The sequence below is a fragment of the Patagioenas fasciata genome, unplaced genomic scaffold (assembly GCF_037038585.1).
Source record: "Patagioenas fasciata isolate bPatFas1 unplaced genomic scaffold, bPatFas1.hap1 Unplaced_1, whole genome shotgun sequence".
NCBI lineage: Eukaryota > Metazoa > Chordata > Aves > Columbiformes > Columbidae > Patagioenas > Patagioenas fasciata.
This window is the reverse complement of record NW_027288510.1, coordinates 583,707-607,229: the sequence shown is the minus strand read 5'-3', so window position 1 is coordinate 607,229 and position 23,523 is coordinate 583,707.

Below are 23,523 nucleotides of genomic sequence, written 5' to 3'. Positions count from 1 at the left end.
GGGATCCCCCTTTGTCGCCAGGGCCCACTGTGACACCGTGGGCACCCTCTTTGTCCCATGGGCCCATTGTGACCTTCAAGGGACCCCCCATTGTCCCCAGGGCCCATTGTGACATCCTGGGTACCCCCTTTGTCCCCAAGACCCATTGTGACATCCTAGTACCCCCCGCAGTCCCCAGGGCCCATTGTGACATCCTGGGGATCCCTTTGGCCCCAGGGCCCATTGTGACAGGGCGGGGATCCCCCTTGTCCCCAGGGCCCATTGTGAAACCGTGGGGACCCTCTTGTCCCCAGGGCCCATTGTGGCACCGTGGAGACCCCCCCTTTGTCTCCAGTGCCCATTGTGACATCCTGGGGACCCCCTTTGTCCCTAGGGTTCATTGTGACATCCCAGGACCCCCATTGTCCCCAGGGCCCATTGTGAACAACCTGGGGACCCCCCTTTTTCCCCGGGCCCATTGTGGCGTCCCAGGATGCTTCGTTGTCCCCTGGGCCCATTGTGACATCCCGGGGACCCCTTTTGTCCCCAGGGTCCATTGTGACATCCTGGGGCCTCCCTTTGTCCCCAGGGCCCATTGTGACATCGCAGGAGCCCCCATTGTCCCAAGGGCACATTGTTACATCCTGGGGACCCCCTTGTCCCCAGGGCCCATCGTGGCACCGTGGGGACCCCCCCTTTGTCTCCGGTGCCCATTGTGACATCCTTGGGACCCACCTTGTCCCCAGGACCTGTTGTGACATCTTGGGGACCCCTATGTCACCAGAGCCCATTGTGATATCCTGGGGAGCCCCCTTTGTCCCCAGGGCCCATTGTGCACATCCTGTGGACCCCTCTTTGTCCCCAGGGCCCATTGTGATATCCTGGGGAGCCCTCTTTTTCCCCGGGCCTATTGTGACATCCTGGGGACCCCCTTTGTCCCCCGGGCCCATTGTGACATCCTGAAGACCCCTTTTGTCCCCAGGGCCTATTGTGACATCCCAGGACCCCCCCTTTTCTCCAGGGCCCATTGTGACGTCCCAGGACCCCCTATTGTCCCCAGAGCCCATTGTGACATCCCAGGACCCCCCATTGTCCCCAGGCCCCATTATACATATTCTGGGGTCCCCCTTTATCCCCAGGGCCATTGTGACACCATGGGGACCCCCTTTGTCCCCAGGGCCCATTGTGACGTCCCAGGATGCCCCATTGTCCCCTGGGCCCATTGTGAAATCATGGGGACCCCCTTTGTCCCCAGGGCCTATTGTGACATCCCAGGACCCCACATTGTCCCCAGGGCCCATTGTGACATCCTGGGGACCCCCCTTTGTCCCCAGGGCCCATTCTGACACCATGGGGACCCTCTTTGTCCCCAGGGCCCATTGTGATATCCTGGGGACTCCCTTTGTCCCCAGGGCCCATTGTGACACCGTGGAGACCCTCCTTGTCCTCAGGGCCCATTATGACATTCAGGGGACTCCTCTTTGTCCCCAGGGCCTATTGTGACATCCTGGGGACCCCCCTTTTCTCCAGGGCCCATTGTGACGTCCCACGACCCCCCATTGTCCCCAGGCCCCATTATGCACATCCTGCGGTCCCCCTTTATCCCCCGGCCCCATTCTGACACTGTGGGGACCCCTGTTGTCCCCAGGACCCATTGTGACATCCTGGGGACCCCCTTTGTCCCCAGGGCCTATTGTGACATCCCAGAATCCCCCATTGTCCCCAGGGCTCATTGTGACACCGTGGGGACCCCCCCTTTTTCTCCAGTGCCCATTGTGACATCCTGGGGACTCCCCTTTGTCTCCAGGGCCCATTGTGACGCTCAGGGGAACCCCCTTTGTCCCCAGGGCCCATTGTGACATCCTGGGGACTCACTTTGTCCCCAGGGCCCATTGTGACATCCCAGGACCCCCCATTGTACCCAGGGCCCATTGTGACATCCTGGGAACTCCCTTGTCCCCAGGGCCCATCGTGGCACCGTGGGGACCCTCCCCTTTTTCTCCAGTGCCAATTGTGACATCCTTGGGACCCCTCTTGTCCTCAGAGCCCATTGTGACATCCTGGGGAGCCACCTTTGTCCCCAGGGCCCATTGTGACATCCCAGGACCCCCCATTTTCCCCAGGGCGCATTGTGACATCCTGGGGACCCCCTTTGTCCCCAGGGGCCATTCTGACATACCAGGACCCACCCTTGTCCCCAGAGTCCATTGTGACATCCTGGGCAGCCCCCTTTGTCCCCAGGCCCATTGTGACATCCTTGGGACCCTGTTGTCTCAAGGGCCCATTGTGACACCGTGGGGACCCCATTTGTCACTGGGGCCCATTGTGGCATACCAGGACTCCACTTTGTCCCCAGGGCCCATTGTGACACCGTGGGGACCCCTTTGTCCCCAGGACCCATTGTGACATCCCATGACCCCCCTTGTCCCCAGGGCCCATTGTGACATCCTGGGGACCGCCTTTGTCCCCAGGCACCATTGTGACAGGGCGGGACACCCCTTGTCTCCAAGGCCCATTGTGACATCATGGGGATCCCGTTTGTGCCCAGGGCCCATTGTGACATCCTGGGGACCCCCTTTGTACCTAGGGTTCATTGTGACATCCCAGGACCCCCATTGTCCCCAGGGCCCATTGTGAACAACCTGGGGACCCCCCTTTTTCCCCGGGCCCATTGTGGCGTCCCAGGATGCTTCGATGTCCCCTGGGCCCATTGTGACATCCCGGGGACCCCTTTTGTCCCCAGGGTCCATTGTGACATCCTGGGGCCTCCCTTTGTCCCCAGGGCCCATTGTGACATCGCAGGAGCCCCCATTGTCCCAAGGGCACATTGTTACATCCTGGGGACCCCCTTGTCCCCAGGGCCCATCGTGGCACCGTGGGGACCCCCCCTTTGTCTCCAGTGCCCATTGTGACATCCTTGGGACCCCCCTTGTCCCCAGGACCCGTTGTGACATCTTGGGGACCCCTATGTCACCAGAGCCCATTGTGATATCCTGGGGAGCCCCCTTTGTCCCCAGGGCCCATTGTGCACATCCTGTGGACCCCTCTTTGTCCCCAGGGCCCATTGTGATATCCTGGGGAGCCCTCTTTTTCCCCATGGCCTATTGTGACATCCTGGGGACCCCCTTTGTCCCCCGGGCCCATTGTGACATCCTGAAGACCCCCTTTGTCCCCAGGACCTATTGTGACATCCCAGGATGCCCCATTGTCCCTTGGGCCCATTGTGAAATCATGGGGACCCCCTTTGTCCCCAGGGCCTATTGTGACATCCCAGGACCCCCCATTGTCCCCAGGGCCCATTGTGACACCGTGGAGACCCTCCTTGTCCTCAGGGCCCATTATGACATTCAGGGGACTCCTCTTTGTCCCCAGGGACTATTGTGACATCCTGGGGACCCCCCTTTACTCCAGGGCCCATTGTGACACCGTGGAGACCCCATTTGTCACTGGGGCCCATTGTGACATCCCAGGACACCCCATTGTCCCCAGGGCCCACTGAGACATCCCAGCGACCACCCTTTGTCCCCAGGGCCCATTATGCACATTCAGGGGACACCCCTTTGTCCCCAAGGCCCATTGTGACATCCTGGGGAGGCCCCATTGTCCCCAAGGCCCATTGTGGCACCATGGGGACCCCCTTTGTCCCCAGTGCCCATTGTGACATCTTAGGACCCCACTTTGTCCCCAGGGCCCATTGTGACATCCTGGGGACCACCGTTGTCCCCAGGGCCCATTGTGGCACCATGTGGACCCCCTGTTGTTCCCGAGGGCCCATTATAACGTCCCAGGACCCCCCATTGTCCCCTGGGCCCATTGTGACATCCTGGGGTCCCCCTTTTGTCCCCTGGGCCCATTGTGACACTGTGGGGATCTCCTTTGTCCCCAGGGACCATTGTGACACTGTGGGGACCCCCTTTGTCCCCAGGGCCCATTGTGACATCCTGGGGAATCCCTTTGTCTCCAGGGCCCATTGTGACGTCCCTGGACCCTGCTTTGTCCCCGGGGCCCATTGTGACATCCTGGGGAACCGCTTTGTCCCCAGGACCCATTGTGACGTCCCAGGACCCCCCCTTGTCCCCAGGGCTCATTGTGATGTCCCAGGATCCCCATTGTCCCCAGAGCCCATTGTGATGTCCTGGGAACCCCCTTTGACCCCAGGGTCCATTGTGACACCATGGGGACCCCCTCTTGTCCCCAGGGCCCATCGTGGCACCGTGGTGACCCCCTTGTCACTGGGGACCCATTGTGACACTATGGGGACCCCCCTTTGTGCCCAGGGCCCATTGTAACATCCTGGGGACCCCCTTGCCTCCAGGGCCCATTGTGGCACCATGAGGACCCCCTTTGTCACTGGTGCCCATTGTGACATCCCAGGACCCCCCATTGTCTGCAGAGCCCATTGTGACACTATAGGGACCCCCCTTGTCACTGAGGACCCATTGTGACACCATGGGCACCTCCCCTTGTCGTCAGAGCCCATCGTGACATCCCAAAACCCCCAATTGTCTCCAGGGCCCATTGTGACATCCTGGGGACCTCCCTTTCTCCCCAGGGCCCATTGTGACGTTCCAGGAACCCCCATTGTCCTCAGGGCCCATTGTGACATTCAGGGGACCCCCTTTGTCTTCAGGGCCCATTGTGACACCATGGAGACCCCATTTGTCACTCGGGTGCATTGTGACATCCTAGGACCCCCCATTGTCCCCAAGGCCCATTGCGACATCCTGGGGACCCCCCTTTGTCCTCAGGGCCCATTGTGACATTCAGGGCACCCCTCTTTGTCCCCAGGGCCCATTCTGATACCATGGGGACCACTTTGTCCCCAGGGCCCACTGTGACATCCTGGGGACGCCCTTTGTCCCCAGGGCCCATTTTGACACCATGTGCACCCCGCTTTGTGCCCAGGGTCGATTGTGACATCCTGTAGACCGTCTTTGTCCCCAGGGCCCATTGTGACATCCTGGGGACACCCCATTGTCTCCAGGGCCCATTGTGAACATCCTGGGGACCCCCTTGTCCCCAGGGCCCATCGTGGCACCGTGGGGACCCCCCGTTGTCCCCAGGGTCTATAGTGACACCGTGGGTACCCCCTTTGTCCCCAGTGCCCATTGTGACATCCTGGGGACCCCCCTTGTCCCCAGGGCTTATTGTGACATCCTGGGGACCGCCTTTGTCCCCAGGGCCCATTGTGACATCCCAGGACCCCAAGTTGTCCCCAGGGACCATTGTGACACCGTGGGGACCCCCTTTGTCCTCAGGGCCCGTTGTGAACATCCTGGGGACCCCCTTGTCCACACGACCCATTGTGGCACCGTGGGGACCCCCCGTTGTCCCCAGGGCCTATAGTGACACGGTGGGTACCCCCTTTATCCCATGAGCCCATTGTGACATCCTGGGGACCCCCTTGTCCCCAGGGCCCATTGTGACACCATGGGGATCGCCTTTGTCCCCGTGGCCCATTGTGACATCCCAGGACCCCGCGTTGTCCCCAGGGCCCATTCTGACATCCTGGGGACCCCCTTGTCCCCAGGGCCCATTGTGACACCATGGGGATCGCCTTTGTCCCCGTGGCCCATTGTGACATCCCAGGACCCCGCGTTGTCCCCAGTGCCCATTGTGACATCCTGGGGACCCCCCTTGTCCCCAGGGCTTATTGTGACATCCTGGGGACCGCCTTTGTCCCCAGGGCCCATTGTGACATCCCAGGACCCCAAGTTGTCCCCAGGGACCATTGTGACACCGTGGGGACCCCCTTTGTCCTCAGGGCCCGTTGTGAACATCCTGGGGACCCCCTTGTCCACACGACCCATTGTGGCACCGTGGGGACCCCCCGTTGTCCCCAGGGCCTATAGTGACACCGTGGGTACCCCCTTTATCCCATGAGCCCATTGTGACATCCTGGGGACCCCCTTGTCCCCAGGGCCCATTGTGACACCATGGGGATCGCCTTTGTCCCCGTGGCCCATTGTGACATCCCAGGACCCCGCGTTGTCCCCAGTGCCCATTGTGACATCCTGGGGACCCCTCTTGTCCCCAGGGCTTATTGTGACATCCTGGGGACCGCCTTTGTCCCCAGCGCCCATTGTGACATCCCAGGACCCCAAGTTGTCCCCAGGGACCATTGTGACACCGTGGGGACCCCCTTTGTCCTCAGGGCCCGTTGTGAACATCCTGGGGACCCCCTTGTCCACACGACCCATCGTGGCACTGTGGGGACCCCCCGTTGTCCCCAGGGCCTATAGTGACACCGTGGGTACCCCCTTTATCCCATGAGCCCATTGTGACATCCTGGGGACCCCCTTGTCCCCAGGGCCCATTGTGACACCATGGGGATCGCCTTTGTCCCCGTGGCCCATTGTGACATCCCAGGACCCCGCGTTGTCCCCAGGGCCCATTCTGACATCCTGGGGACCCCCCTTGTCCCCAGGGCTTATTGTGACATCCTGGGGACCCCTTTGTCCCAGGGGCACATTGTGGCACCATGGGGACCCCCTTTATCCCCAGGGCCACTTGTGACATCCTGGGGACCCCCCTTGTCCCCAGTGCCCATTATGACATTCTGGGGACCCCCTTTGTCCCAGGGGCACATTGTGGCACCATGGGGACCCCCTTTGTCACCAGGGCCCATTGTGACATCCCAGGACCCCAAGTTGTCCCCAGGGCCCATTGTGACACCATGGGTACCCCCTTTGTCCCATGGGCCCATTGTGACATCCTGGGGACCCCCTTGTCGCCAGGGCCCATCATGGCACCGTGGGGACCCCCCTTTGTCCCCAGTGCCCATTGTGACATCCTGGGGACCCCCCTTGTCCCCATGGCTTATTGTGACACTCTGGGACCGCCTTTGTCCCCAGGGCCCGTTGTGACGTCCCAGGACCCCCCATTGTCCCCAGGGACCATTGTGACATCCTGGGGACCCCCTTTGTCCCAAGACCCCATTGTGACATCCTGGGGACCCCGCCTTGTCCCCAAAGCCCATTGTGACATCCTGGGGACCCCCTTTGTCCCCCGGGCCCATTGTGACATCCTGAAGACCCCCTTTGTCCCCAGGACCTACTGTGACATCCCAGGATGCCCCATTGTCCCCTGGGCCCATTGTGAAATCATGGGGACCCCCTTTGTCCCCAGGGCCTATTGTGACATCCCAGGACCCCCCATTGTCCCCAGGGCCCATTGTGACACCGTGGAGACCCTCCTTGTCCTCAGGGCCCATTATGACATTCAGGGGACTCCTCTTTGTCCCCAGGGACTATTGTGACATCCTGGGGACCCCCCTTTACTCCAGGGCCCATTGTGACACCGTGGAGACCCCATTTGTCACTGGGGCCCATTGTGACATCCCAGGACACCCCATTGTCCCCAGGGCCCACTGAGACATCCCAGCGACCACCCTTTGTCCCCAGGGCCCATTATGCACATTCAGGGGACACCCCTTTGTCCCCAAGGCCCATTGTGACATCCTGGGGAGGCCCCATTGTCCCCAAGGCCCATTGTGGCACCATGGGGACCCCCTTTGTCCCCAGTGCCCATTGTGACATCTTAGGACCCCACTTTGTCCCCAGGGCCCATTGTGACATCCTGGGGACCACCGTTGTCCCCAGGGCCCATTGTGGCACCATGTGGACCCCCTGTTGTTCCCGAGGGCCCATTATAACGTCCCAGGACCCCCCATTGTCCCCTGGGCCCATTGTGACATCCTGGGGTCCCCCTTTTGTCCCCTGGGCCCATTGTGACACTGTGGGGATCTCCTTTGTCCCCAGGGACCATTGTGACACTGTGGGGACCCCCTTTGTCCCCAGGGCCCATTGTGACATCCTGGGGAATCCCTTTGTCTCCAGGGCCCATTGTGACGTCCCTGGACCCTGCTTTGTCCCCGGGGCCCATTGTGACATCCTGGGGAACCGCTTTGTCCCCAGGACCCATTGTGACGTCCCAGGACCCCCCCTTGTCCCCAGGGCTCATTGTGATGTCCCAGGATCCCCATTGTCCCCAGAGCCCATTGTGATGTCCTGGGAACCCCCTTTGACCCCAGGGTCCATTGTGACACCATGGGGACCCCCTCTTGTCCCCAGGGCCCATCGTGGCACCGTGGGGGACCCCCTTGTCACTGGGGACCCATTGTGACACTATGGGGACCCCCCTTTGTGCCCAGGGCCCATTGTAACATCCTGGGGACCCCCTTGCCTCCAGGGCCCATTGTGGCACCATGAGGACCCCCTTTGTCACTGGTGCCCATTGTGACATCCCAGGACCCCCCATTGTCTGCAGAGCCCATTGTGACACTATAGGGACCCCCCTTGTCACTGAGGACCCATTGTGACACCATGGGCACCTCCCCTTGTCGTCAGAGCCCATCGTGACATCCCAAAACCCCCAATTGTCTCCAGGGCCCATTGTGACATCCTGGGGACCTCCCTTTCTCCCCAGGGCCCATTGTGACGTTCCAGGAACCCCCATTGTCCTCAGGGCCCATTGTGACATTCAGGGGACCCCCTTTGTCTTCAGGGCCCATTGTGACACCATGGAGACCCCATTTGTCACTCGGGCGCATTGTGACATCCTAGGACCCCCCATTGTCCCCAAGGCCCATTGCGACATCCTGGGGACCCCCCTTTGTCCTCAGGGCCCATTGTGACATTCAGGGCACCCCTCTTTGTCCCCAGGGCCCATTCTGATACCATGGGGACCACTTTGTCCCCAGGGCCCACTGTGACATCCTGGGGACGCCCTTTGTCCCCAGGGCCCATTTTGACACCATGTGCACCCCGCTTTGTGCCCAGGGTCGATTGTGACATCCTGTAGACCGTCTTTGTCCCCAGGGCCCATTGTGACATCCTGGGGACACCCCATTGTCTCCAGGGCCCATTGTGAACATCCTGGGGACCCCCTTGTCCCCAGGGCCCATCGTGGCACCGTGGGGACCCCCCGTTGTCCCCAGGGTCTATAGTGACACCGTGGGTACCCCCTTTGTCCCCAGTGCCCATTGTGACATCCTGGGGACCCCCCTTGTCCCCAGGGCTTATTGTGACATCCTGGGGACCGCCTTTGTCCCCAGGGCCCATTGTGACATCCCAGGACCCCAAGTTGTCCCCAGGGACCATTGTGACACCGTGGGGACCCCCTTTGTCCTCAGGGCCCGTTGTGAACATCCTGGGGACCCCCTTGTCCACACGACCCATTGTGGCACCGTGGGGACCCCCCGTTGTCCCCAGGGCCTATAGTGACACGGTGGGTACCCCCTTTATCCCATGAGCCCATTGTGACATCCTGGGGACCCCCTTGTCCCCAGGGCCCATTGTGACACCATGGGGATCGCCTTTGTCCCCGTGGCCCATTGTGACATCCCAGGACCCCGCGTTGTCCCCAGGGCCCATTCTGACATCCTGGGGACCCCCTTGTCCCCAGGGCCCATTGTGACACCATGGGGATCGCCTTTGTCCCCGTGGCCCATTGTGACATCCCAGGACCCCGCGTTGTCCCCAGTGCCCATTGTGACATCCTGGGGACCCCCCTTGTCCCCAGGGCTTATTGTGACATCCTGGGGACCGCCTTTGTCCCCAGCGCCCATTGTGACATCCCAGGACCCCAAGTTGTCCCCAGGGACCATTGTGACACCGTGGGGACCCCCTTTGTCCTCAGGGCCCGTTGTGAACATCCTGGGGACCCCCTTGTCCACACGACCCATCGTGGCACTGTGGGGACCCCCCGTTGTCCCCAGGGCCTATAGTGACACCGTGGGTACCCCCTTTATCCCATGAGCCCATTGTGACATCCTGGGGACCCCCTTGTCCCCAGGGCCCATTGTGACACCATGGGGATCGCCTTTGTCCCCGTGGCCCATTGTGACATCCCAGGACCCCGCGTTGTCCCCAGGGCCCATTCTGACATCCTGGGGACCCCCCTTGTCCCCAGGGCTTATTGTGACATCCTGGGGACCCCTTTGTCCCAGGGGCACATTGTGGCACCATGGGGACCCCCTTTATCCCCAGGACCACTTGTGACATCCTGGGGACCCCCCTTGTCCCCAGTGCCCATTATGACATTCTGGGGACCCCCTTTGTCCCAGGGGCACATTGTGGCACCATGGGGACCCCCTTTGTCACCAGGGCCCATTGTGACATCCCAGGACCCCAAGTTGTCCCCAGGGCCCATTGTGACACCATGGGTACCCCCTTTGTCCCATGGGCCCATTGTGACATCCTGGGGACCCCCTTGTCGCCAGGGCCCATCATGGCACCGTGGGGACCCCCCTTTGTCCCCAGTGCCCATTGTGACATCCTGGGGACCCCCCTTGTCCCCATGGCTTATTGTGACACTCTGGGACCGCCTTTGTCCCCAGGGCCCGTTGTGACGTCCCAGGACCCCCCATTGTCCCCAGGGACCGTTGTGACATCCTGGGGACCCCCTTTGTCCCAAGACCCCATTGTGACATCCTGGGGACCCCGCCTTGTCCCCAAAGCCCATTGTGACATCCTGGGGACCCTCTTTGTCCCCAGGGCCCATTGTGGCACCATGGGGACACCCTTTGTCACTGGGGCCAGTTGTGACATCCCAGGACCCCACTTTGTCCCCAGGGCTTATTGTGATACCATGGGGACCCCCCTTGTCCCCAGGGCCCATTGTGACATTCAGGGGGACTCCTCTTTGTCCCCAGGGCCTATTGTGTCATCCTGGGGATCTCCCCTTGTCTCTAGGGCCCATTGTGAGACTGTGGAAGACCCCCTTTGTCCCCAAGTCCCATTGTGACGTCCCAGGACGCCTCGTTGTCCCCAGGACCCATTGTGACTCCATGGGAACCCCCCCTTGTCCCCAGGGCCCATTGTGACATCCTGGGACCCCCCTTTGTCCCCAGTGCTCATTGTGAAATCCTGGGGACCCACTTTGTCCCCAGGGCCCATTGTGGCACCATGGGGAGCGCCTTTGTCACTGGGGACCATTGTGACATTCCAGGATTTTACTTTGTCCCCGGGGCCCATTGTGACATCCTGGGGATCCCCCTTTGTCGCCAGGGCCCACTGTGACACCGTGGGCACCCTCTTTGTCCCATGGGCCCATTGTGACCTTCAAGGGACCCCCCATTGTCCCCAGGGCCCATTGTGACATCCTGGGTACCCCCTTTGTCCCCAAGACCCATTGTGACATCCTAGTACCCCCCGCAGTCCCCAGGGCCCATTGTGACATCCTGGGGATCCCTTTGGCCCCAGGGCCCATTGTGACAGGGCGGGGATCCCCCTTGTCCCCAGGGCCCATTGTGAAACCGTGGGGACCCTCTTGTCCCCAGGGCCCATTGTGGCACCGTGGAGACCCCCCCTTTGTCTCCAGTGCCCATTGTGACATCCTGGGGACCCCCTTTGTCCCTAGGGTTCATTGTGACATCCCAGGACCCCCATTGTCCCCAGGGCCCATTGTGAACAACCTGGGGACCCCCCTTTTTCCCCGGGCCCATTGTGGCGTCCCAGGATGCTTCGTTGTCCCCTGGGCCCATTGTGACATCCCGGGGACCCCTTTTGTCCCCAGGGTCCATTGTGACATCCTGGGGCCTCCCTTTGTCCCCAGGGCCCATTGTGACATCGCAGGAGCCCCCATTGTCCCAAGGGCACATTGTTACATCCTGGGGACCCCCTTGTCCCCAGGGCCCATCGTGGCACCGTGGGGACCCCCCCTTTGTCTCCAGTGCCCATTGTGACATCCTTGGGACCCCCCTTGTCCCCAGGACCCGTTGTGACATCTTGGGGACCCCTATGTCACCAGAGCCCATTGTGATATCCTGGGGAGCCCCCTTTGTCCCCAGGGCCCATTGTGCACATCCTGTGGACCCCTCTTTGTCCCCAGGGCCCATTGTGATATCCTGGGGAGCCCTCTTTTTCCCCAGGGCCTATTGTGACATCCTGGGGACCCCCTTTGTCCCCCGGGCCCATTGTGACATCCTGAAGACCCCCTTTGTCCCCAGGGCCTATTGTGACATGCCAGGACCCCCCCTTTTCTCCAGGGCCCATTGTGACGTCCCAGGACCCCCTATTGTCCCCAGAGCCCATTGTGACATCCCAGGACCCCCCATTGTCCCCAGGTCCCATTATACACATCCTGGGGTCCCCCTTTATCCCCAGGGCCATTGTGACACCATGGGGACCCCCTTTGTCCCCAGGACCCATTGTGACGTCCCAGGATGCCCCATTGTCCCCTGGGCCCATTGTGAAATCATGGGGACCCCCTTTGTCCCCAGGGCCTATTGTGACATCCCAGGACCCCCCATTGTCCCCAGGGCCCATTGTGACACCGTGGAGACCCTCCTTGTCCTCAGGGCCCATTATGACATTCAGGGGACTCCTCTTTGTCCCCAGGGCCTATTGTGACATCCTGGCGACCCCCCTTTACTCCAGGGCCCATTGTGACGTCCCAGGACCCCCTATTGTTCCTAGGGCCCATTGTGACATTCTGGGGACCCCAAATGTCCCCAGGGCCCATTGTGACATTCTGGGGACCCCTCTTTGTCCCCAGGGCCCATTGTGGCACCATGGGGACCCCCTTTGTCCCCAGGGCCCATTGTGACATCCCAGAACCCCAATTTGTCCTCAGGGCCCATTGTGACATCCTCGTGACCCCCTTGTCCCCAGGGCCCATCGTGGCACCGAGGGGACCCCCCCCCCTAGTCCCCAGGGCCCATTGTGGCACCATGGACACCCCCTTTATCCCCAGGGCCCATTGTGACATCCCAGGACCCCACCTTCTCCCCAGGGTCCCTTCTGACAGGGTGGGGACCCCCCTTTCTCCCCAGGGCTCATTGTGACGTCCCAGGACCCCTCGTTGTCCCCAGTGCCTATTGTGACATCCTGGGGACCCCACTTCTTTCCAGGACCCATTGTGGCATTCTGGGGACTTCCTTTGTCCCCAGGGCCCATTGTGACATCCTGGAGACCCCCTTTATCCCCAGAGCTCGTTGTCGCACCATGGGGACCCCCTTTGTCACTGGGGCCCATTGTGACATCCCAGGACCCCCCATTGTCCCCAGGGCCCATTGTGACACCGTGGGGACCCCGCCTTTTCCCCAGGGCCCATTGTGACGTCTCAGGACCCCCTTTGTCCCCAGGGCCCACTGTGGCACCATGGGGACCCCCTTTGTCCTCTGGGCCCATTGTGACATTCCAGGACCCCACTTTGTCCCCAGGGCCCATTGTGACACCGTGGGGACGCCCCTTGTCCCCAGGGCCCATTGTGACAATTAAGGGACCCCCTTTGTCCCCAGGGCCCATTTTGACATCCCAGGACCCCACTTTGTCCCCAGTGCTCATTGTGAAATTCTGGGGACCCCCTTTGTCCCCAGGGGCCATTGTGACGTACCAGGACCCACCCTTGTCCCCAGGGCCCATTGTGACATCCCAGGACCCCCCACTGTCTCCAGTGCCCATTGTGACATCATGGGGACCACCCTTTTTCCCCAGGGCTCATTGTGACGTCCCAGGACCCCTCGTTGTCCCCAGGCCCCATCGTGACATCCTGGGGACCCCCCTTGTCTCCAGGGCCCATAGTGGCACTGTGGGGACTCATCACTTGGGCCCATTGTGACATCCTGGAGACCCCCTTTATCCCCAGAGCTCGTTGTCGCACCATGGGGACCCCCTTTGTCACTGGGGCCCCTTGTGACATCCCAGGACCCCCCATTGTCCCCAGGGCCCACTGAGACATCCCGGCGACCACCCTTTGTCCCCAGGGCCCATTATGCACATTCAGGGGACACCCCTTTGTCCCCAAGGCCCATTGTGACATCCTGGGGAGACCCCATTGTCCCCAAGGCCCATTGTGGCACCATGGGGACCCCCTTTGTCCCCAGTGCCCATTGTGACATCTTAGGACCCCACTTTGTCCCCAGGGCCCATTGTGACATCCTGGGGACCACCTGTGTCCCCAGGGCCCATTGTGACATCCTGGGGAACCCCTTGTCCCCAGTGTCCATTGTGGCATCCTGGGACCCCCGTTGTCCCCAGGGCCCATTGTGGCACCATGTGGACCCCCTTTTTCCCGAGGGCCCATTATAACGTCCCAGGACCCCCCATTGTCCCCTGGGCCCATTGTGACATCCTGGGGTCCCCCTTTTGTCCCCTGGGCCCATTGTGACACTGTGGGGATCTCCTTTGTCCCCAGGGACCATTGTGACACTGTGGGGACCCCCTTTGTCCCCAGGGCCCATTGTGACATCCTGGGGAATCCCTTTGTCTCCAGGGCCCATTGTGACGTCCCAGGACCCTGCTTTGTCCCCGGGGCCCATTGTGACATCCTGGGTACCCCCTTTGTCCCCAAGACCCATTGTGACATCCTAGTACCCCCCGCAGTCCCCAGGGCCCATTGTGACATCCTGGGGATCCCTTTGGCCCCAGGGCCCATTGTGACAGGGCGGGGATCCCCCTTGTCCCCAGGGCCCATTGTGAAACCGTGGGGACCCTCTTGTCCCCAGGGCCCATTGTGGCACCGTGGAGACCCCCCCTTTGTCTCCAGTGCCCATTGTGACATCCTGGGGACCCCCTTTGTCCCCAGTGCTCATTGTGACAGGGTGGGACCCCCCTTGTACCCAGGGCCCGTTGTGACATCCTGGGGAGTCCCCTTTATCCCCAGGGCCCATTGTGACATCCTGGGGACCCCCTTTGTCCCTAGGGTTCATTGTGACATCCCAGGACCCCCATTGTCCCCAGGGCCTATTGTGAACAACCTGGGGACCCCCCTTTTTCCCCGGGCCCATTGTGGCGTCCCAGGATGCTTCGTTGTCCCCTGGGCCCATTGTGACATCCCGGGGACCCCTTTTGTCCCCAGGGTCCATTGTGACATCCTGGGGCCTCCCTTTGTCCCCAGGGCCCATTGTGACATCGCAGGAGCCCCCATTGTCCCAAGGGCACATTGTTACACCCTGGGGACTCCCTTGTCCCCAGGGCACATCGTGGCACCGTGGGGAACCCCCCTTTGTCTCCAGTGCCCATTGTGACATCCTTGGGACCCCCCTTGTCCCCAGGACCCGTTGTGACATCTTGGGGACCCCTATGTCACCAGAGCCCATTGTGATATCCTGGGGAGCCCCCTTTGTCCCCAGGGCCCATTGTGCACATCCTGTGGACCCCTCTTTGTCCCCAGGGCCCATTGTGATATCCTGGGGAGCCCTCTTTTTCCCCAGGGCCTATTGTGACATCCTGGGGACCCCCTTTGTCCCCCTAGCCCATTGTGACATCCTGAAGACCCCCTTTGTCCCCAGGGCCTATTGTGACATGCCAGGACCCCCCCTTTTCTCCAGGGCCCATTGTGACGTCCCAGGACCCCCTATTGTCCCCAGAGCCCATTGTGACATCCCAGGACCCCCCATTGTCCCCAGGTCCCATTATACACATCCTGGGGTCCCCCTTTATCCCCAGGGCCATTGTGACACCATGGGGACCCCCTTTGTCCCCAGGACCCATTGTGACGTCCCAGGATGCCCCATTGTCCCCTGGGTCCATTGTGAAATCATGGGGACCCCCTTTGTCCCCAGGGCCTATTGTGACATCCCAGGACCCCCCATTGTCCCCAGGGCCCATTGTGACACCGTGGAGACCCTCCTTGTCCTCAGGGCCCATTATGACATTCAGGGGACTCCTCTTTGTCCCCAGGGCCTATTGTGACATCCTGGGGACCCCCCTTTACTCCAGGGCCCATTGTGACGTCCCAGGACCCCCTATTGTTCCCAGGGCCCATTGTGACATTCTGGGGACCCCAAATGTCCCCAGGGCCCATTGTGACATTCTGGGGACCCCTCTTTGTCCCCAGGGCCCATTGTGGCACCATGGACACCCCCTTTGTCCCCAGGGCCCATTGTGACATCCCAGGACCCCACCTTCTCCCCAGGGTCTCTTCTGACAGGGTGGGGACCCCCCTTTCTCCCCAGGGCTCATTGTGACGTCCCAGGACCCCTCGTTGTCCCCAGTGCCCATTGTGACATCCTGGGGACCCCACTTCTTTCCAGGACCCATTGTGGCATTCTGGGGACTTCCTTTGTCCCCAGGGCCCATTGTGACATCCTGGAGACCCCCTTTATCCCCAGAGCTCGTTGTCGCACCATGGGGACCCCCTTTGTCACTGGGGCCCGTTGTGACATCCCAGGACCCCCCATTGTCCCCAGGGCCCATTGTGACACCGTGGGGACCCCGCCTTTTCCCCAGGGCCCATTGTGACGTCTCAGGACCCCCTTTGTCCCCAGGGCCAACTGTGGCACCATGGGGACCCCCTTTGTCCTCTGGGCCCATTGTGACATTCCAGGACCCCACTTTGTCCGCAGGGCCCATTGTGACAATTAAGGGACCCCCTTTGTCCCCAGGGCCCATTTTGACATCCCAGGACCCCACTTTGTCCCCAGTGCTCATTGTGAAATTCTGGGGACCCCCCTTGTCCTCAGGGCTCATTGTGACAGCCGAGGACCTTACTTTGTCCCCAGGGCCCATTGTGACATCCCAGGACCCCCCACTGTCTCCAGTGCCCATTGTGACATCATGGGGACCACCCTTTTTCCCCAGGGCTCATTGTGACGTCCCAGGACCCCTCGTTGTCCCCAGGCCCCATCGTGACATCCTGGGGACCCCCCTTGTCTCCAGGGCCCATAGTGGCACTGTGGGGACTCATCACTTGGGCCCATTGTGACATCCTGGAGACCCCCTTTATCCCCAGAGCTCGTTGTCGCACCATGGGGACCCCCTTTGTCACTGGGGCCCATTGTGACATCCCAGGACCCCCCATTGTCCCCAGGGCCCACTGAGACATCCCGGCGACCACCCTTTGTCCCCAGGGCCCATTATGCACATTCAGGGGACACCCCTTTGTCCCCAAGGCCCATTGTGACTTCCTGGGGAGACCCCATTGTCCCCAAGGCGCATTGTGGCACCATGGGGACCCCCTTTGTCCCCAGTGCCCATTGTGACATCTTAGGACCCCACTTTGTCCCCAGGGCCCATTGTGACATCCTGGGGACCCCCGTTGTCCCCAGGGCCCATTGTGACATCTTAGGACCCCACTTTGTCCCCAGGGCCCATTGTGACATCCTGGGGACCACCTGTGTCCCCAGGGCCCATTGTGACATCCTGGGGACCCCCTTGTCCCCAGTGTCCATTGTGGCATCCTGGGACCCCCGTTGTCCCCAGGGCCCATTGTGGCACTATGTGGACCCCCTTTTTCCCGAGGGCCCATTATAACGTCCCAGGACCCCCCATTGTCCCCTGGGCCCATTGTGACATCCTGGGGTCCCCCTTTTGTCCCCTGGGCCCATTGTGACACTGTGGGGATCTCCTTTGTCCCCAGGGCCCATTGTGACACCGTGGGGACCCCGCGTTTTCCCCAGGGCCCATTGTAGACATCTCAGGACCCCCTTTGTCCCCAGGGCCCACTGTGGCACCATGGGGACCCCCTTTGTCCTCTGGGCCCATTGTGACATTCCAGGACCCAACTTTGTCCCCAGGGCCCATTGTGACACCGTGGGGACCCCCCTTGTCCCCAGGGCCCATTGTGACAATTAAGGGACCCCCTTTGTCCCCAGGGCCCATTTTGACATCCCAGGACCCCACTTTGTCCCCAGTGCTCATTGTGAAATTCTGGGGACCCCCCTTGTCCTCAGGGCTCATTGTGACAGCCGAGGACCTTACTTTGTCCCCAGGGCCCATTGTGACATCCCAGGACCCCCCACTGTCTCCAGTGCCCATTGTGACATCATGGGGACCACCCTTTTTCTCCAGGGCTCATTGTGACGTCCCAGGACCCCTCGCTGTCCCCAGGCCCCATCGGGACATCCTGGGGACCCCCCTTGTCTCCAGGGCCCATAGTGGCACTGTAGGGACTCATCACTTGGGCCCATTGTGACAACCTGGGGACCACCTGTGTCCCCAGGACCCATTGTGACATCCTGGGGACCCCCTTGTCCCCAGTGTCCATTGTGGCATCCTGGGACCCCCGTTGTCCCCAGGGCCCATTGTGGCACCATGTGGACCCCCTTTTTCCTGAGGGCCCATTATAACGTCCCAGGACCCCCCATTGTCCCCTGGGCCCATTGTGACATCCTGGGGTCCCCCTTTTGTCCCCTGGGCCCATTGTGACACTGTGGGGATCTCCTTTGTCCCCAGGGACCATTGTGACACTGTGGGGACCCCCTTTGTCCCCAGGGCCCATTGTGACATCCTGGGGAATCCTTTTGTCTCCAGGGCCCATTGTGACGTCCCAGGACCCTGCTTTGTCCCCGGGGCCCATTGTGACATCCTGGGGAACCGCTTTGTCCCCAGGACCCATTGTGACGTCCCAGGACCCCCCCTTGTCCCCAGGGCTCATTGTGATGTCCCAGGATCCCCATTGTCCCCAGAGCCCATTGTGATGTCCTGGGAACCCCCTTTGACCCCAGGGTCCATTGTGACACCATGGGGACCCCCTCTTGTCCCCAGGGACCATCGTGGCACCGTGGTGACCCCCTTGTCACTGGGGACCCATTGTGACACTATGGGGACCCCCCTTTGTGCCCAGGGCCCATTGTAACATCCTGGGGACCCCCTTGCCTCCAGGGCCCCTTGTGACATCAAAGGATCACCCTTTGTCCCCAGGACCCATTGTGACATCCCAGGACCCCACTTACTCCCCAGGGCCCATTGTGGCACCATGAGGACCCCCTTTGTCACTGGTGCCCATTGTGACATCCCAGGACCCTCCATTGTCTGCAGAGCCCATTGTTACACTATAGGGACCCCCCTTGTCACTGAGGACCCATTGTGACACCATGGGCACCTCCCCTTGTCGTCAGAGCCCATCGTGACATCCCAAAACCCCCAATTGTCTCCAGGGCCCATTGTGACATCCTGGGGACCTCCCTTTCTCCCCAGGGCCCATTGTGACGTTCCAGGAACCCCCATTGTCCTCAGGGCCCATTGTGACATTCAGGGGACCCCCTTTGTCTTCAGGGCCCATTGTGACACCATGGAGACCCCATTTGTCACTCGGGCCCATTGTGACTCCTAGGACCCCCCATTGTCCCCAAGGCCCATTGCGACATCTGGGGACCCTCCTTTGTCCTCAGGGCTTATTGTGACATCCTGGGGACCGCCTTTGTCCCCAGGGCCCATTGTGACATCCCAGGACCCCAAGTTGTCCCTAGGGACCATTGTGACACCGTGGGGACCCCCTTTGTCCTCAGGGCCCGTTGTGAACATCCTGGAAACCCCCTTGTCCACACGACCCATCGTGGCACCGTGGTGACCCCCCGTTGTCCCCAGGGCCTATAGTGACACCGTGGGTACCCCCTTTATCCCATGAGCCCATTGTGACATCCTGGGAACCCCCTTGTCCCCAGGGCCCATTGTGACACCATGGGGATCGCCTTTGTCCCCGTGGCCCATTGTGACATCCCAGGACCCCGCGTTTTCCCCAGGGCCCATTCTGACATCCCAGGACCCCCCGTTGTCCCCAGGGCCCATTGTGACACCATGGGTACCCCCTTTGTCCCATGGGCCCATTGTGACATCCTGGGGACCCCCTTGTCGCCAGGGCCCATCATGGCACCGTGGGGAGCCCCCTTTGTCCCCAGTGCCCATTGTGACATCCTGGGGACCCCCCTTGTCCTCATGGCTTATTGTGACACCCTGGGACCCCCTTTGTCCCCAGGGCCCATTGTGACGTCCCAGGACCCCCCATTGTCCCCAGGGACCATTGTGACATCCTGGGGACCCCCTTTGTCCCAAGACCCCATTGTGACATCCTGGGGACCCCGCCTTGTCCCCAAAGCCCATTGTGACATCCTGGGGACCGCCTTTGTCCCTAGGGCCCATTGTGACATCCCAGGACCCCAAGTTGTCCCCAGGGACCATTGTGACACCGTGGGGACCCCCTTTGTCCTCAGGGCCCGTTGTGAACATCCTGGGGACCCCCTTGTCCACACGACCCATCGTGGCACCGTGGGGACCCCCCGTTGTCCCCAGGGCCTATAGTGACACCGTGGGTACCCCCTTTATCCCATGAGCCCATTGTGACATCCTGGGGACCCCCTTGTCCCCAGGGCCCATTGTGACATCCCAGGACCCCGCATTGTCCCCAGGGCCCATTCTGACATCCTGGGGACCCCCCTTGTCCCCAGGGCTTATTGTGACATCCTGGGGACCCCTTTGTCCCAGGGGCACATTGTGGCACCATGGGGACCCCCTTTATCCCCAGGGCCACTTGTGACATCCTGGGGACCCCCCTTGTCCCCAGTGCCCATTATGACATTCTGGGGACCCCCTTTGTCCCAGGGGCACATTGTGGCACCACGGGGACCCCCTTTGTCACCGGGGCCCATTGTGACATCCCAGGACCCCAAGTTGTCCCCAGGGCCCATTGTGACACCATGGTTACCCCCTTTGTCCCATGGGCCCATTGTGACATCCTGGGGACCCCCTTGTCGCCAGGGCCCATCATGGCACCGTGGGGACCCCCCTTTGTCCCCAGTGCCCATTGTGACATCCTGGGGACCCCCCTTGTCCCCAGTGCTCATTGTGACAGGGTGGGACCCCCCTTGTACCCAGGGCCCATTGTGACATCCTGGGAACCCCCTTTGTCCCCAGGGCCCATTGTGACATCCTGGGGAGTCCCCTTTATCCCCAGGGCCCATTGTGTCATCCTGGGGACCCCTTTTGTCCCCAGAGCCCATTGTGACATCCTGCGGCCTCCCTTTGTCCCCAGGGCCCATTGTGACATCGCAGGAGCCCCCATTGTCCCAAGGGCACATTGTTACATCCTGGGGACCCCCTTGTCCTCAGGGCCCATTGTGGCACCGTGGGGACCCCCCCTTTGTCTCCAGTGCCCATTGTGACATCCTTGGGACCCCCCTTGTCCCCAGGACCCGTTGTGACATCTTGGGGACCCCTATGTCACCAGAGCCCATTGTGATGTCCTGGGGACCCCTCTTTGTCCCCAGGACCCATTGTGAACATCCTGTGGACCCCTCTTTGTCCCCAGGGCCCATTGTGATATCCTGGGGACCCCATTTGTCCCCAAGGCCTATTGTGACATCCCAGGACCCCCCCTTTTCTCCAGGGCCCATTGTGACGTCCCAGGACCCCCTATTGTCCCCAGAGCCCATTGTGACATCCCAGGACCCCCCATTGTCCCCAGGCCCCATTATACACATCCTGGGGTCCCCCTTTATCCCCAGGGCCATTGTGACACCATGGGGACCACCTTTGTCCCCAGGGCCCATTGTGACGTCCCAGATTGCCCCATTGTCCCCTGGGCCCATTGTGAAATCATGGGGTCCCCCTTTGTCCCCAGGGCCTATTGTGACATCCCAGGACCCCCCATTGTCCCCAGGGCCCATTGTGACATCGTGGGGACCCCCCTTTGTCCCCAGGGCTCATTCTGACACCATGGGGACCCCCTTTGTCCCCAGGGCCCATTGTGATATCCTGGGGACTCCCTTTGTCCCCAGGGCCCATTGTGACACCGTGGAGACCCTCCTTGTCCTCAGGGCCCATTATGACATTCAGGGGACTCCTCTTTGTCCCCAGGGCCTATTGTGACATCCTGGGGACCCCCCTTTTCTCCAGGTCCCATTGTGACGTCCCAGGACCCCCTGTTGTTCCCCGGGCCCATTGTGAAATCCTGGGGACCCCCTCTTTTTACCCAAGGCCCATTGTGACATCCCACGACCCCCCATTGTCCCCAGGCCCCATTATGCACATCCTGCGGTCCCCCTTTATCCCCCAGCCCCATTCTGACACTGTGGGGACCCCCGTTGTCCCCAGGACCCATTGTGACATCCTGGGGACCCCCTTTGTCCCCAGGGCGTATTGTGACATCCCAGAATCCCCCATTGTCCCCAGGGCTCATTGTGACACCGTGGGGACCCCCCCTTTTTCTCCAGTGCCCATTGTGACATCCTGGGGACCCCCCTTTGTCTCCTGGGCGCATTGTGACGTTCAGGGGAACCCCCTTTGTCCCCAGGGCCCATTGTGACATCCTGGGGACTCCCTTTGTCCCCAGGGCCCATTGTGACATCCCAGGACCCCCCATTGTCCCCAGGGCCCATTGTGACATCCTGGGGACCCCCTTGTCCCCAGGGCCCATCGTGGCACCGTGGGGACCCTCCCCTTTTTCTCCAGTGCCAATTGTGACATCCTTGGGACCCCTCTTGTCCTCAGAGCCCATTGTGACATCCTGGGGAGCCCCCTTTGTCCCCAGGGCCCATTGTGACGTCCCAGGACCCCCCTTTGTCCCCAGGACCCATTGTGACATCCTGGGGAGCCCCCTTTGTCCCTAGGGCCCATTGTGGCACCATGGGGACCCCCTTTGTCCCCAGGGCCCATTGTGACGTCCCAGGACCCCCCTTTGTCCCCAGGACCCATTGTGACATCCTGGGGAGCCCCCTTTGTCCCCAGGGGCCATTGTGACATACCAGGACCCACCCTTGTCCCCAGGGCCCTTTGTGACATCCTGGGGACCCCCATTGTCCCCAGAGTCCATTGTGACATCCTGGGCAGCCCCCTTTGTCCCCAGGGCCCATTGTGACATCCCAGGACCCCCCTTGTCTCCAGACCCCATTGTGACATCCTGGGGACCCTGTTGTCTCAAGGGCCCATTGTGACACCGTGGGGACCCCCTTTGTCACTGGGGCCCATTGTGGCATACCAGGACTCCACTTTGTCCCCAGGGCCCATTGTGACACCGTGGGGACCCCTTTGTCCCCAGGCACCATTGTGACAGGGTGGGACACCCCTTGTCTCCAAGGCCCATTGTTACATCCTGGGGACCCCCTTTGTCCCCAGAGGCCATTGTGACATCCGGGGGACCCCCCTTGTCCCCAGAGCCCATTGTGACATTCAGGGGACCCCCTCTTTTTCCCCAGGGCCTATTGTGACATCCTTGGGACCTCGTTTGTCCCCAGGGCCCATTGTTGTACCATGGGGACCCCCTTTGTCCCCAGGGCCCATTGTGGCACCATGGTGAACCCCTTTGTCACTGGGGCTCATTGTGACATCCCAGGACCCCCCGTTGTCCCCAGGGCCCATTATGACATCCCAGGACCCCCAGTTGTCCCCAGGGCCCATTGTGACATCCTGGGTCCCCCTTTGTCCCTGTCGAGGGTTAAGATTGCGGGGTGACAATCAAACCCTGGCAGATGTGTTGTCAACCTCCTCTCCCCCCCACTTTCCCCTTTTGCCCCTCCCTCTCCCCCCTTCCCACTCAGGGCAGGCGATCGGGAGGGGAAGAAGCACAGAGGGGAGAGAGTTGGAAAAGTTCAAGATGTTTTACTGATGCTACTGATGAGAACAGAGAAAATAATACAAATATACAAAACCCATCTTGTAAGTCTGAGCAACTGCGGAGCCAGCACCCAAAGTCCTGGATCAGACTCTGCAGCCAACCGGAGCTGGATTCAGTCTATCACTGGCCTCCGTTCGCAGGGACGACCAGCAAGGTCCTCTCCTGCTGTCGGCCATGAGCAGAAGGGAAGGAAAAAGGCAAAAGGGAAGGGAAAAAGGGACAAGATCCTCGTGATCTCCCACTTTTATATGAAGTATTCACGTGAACGGA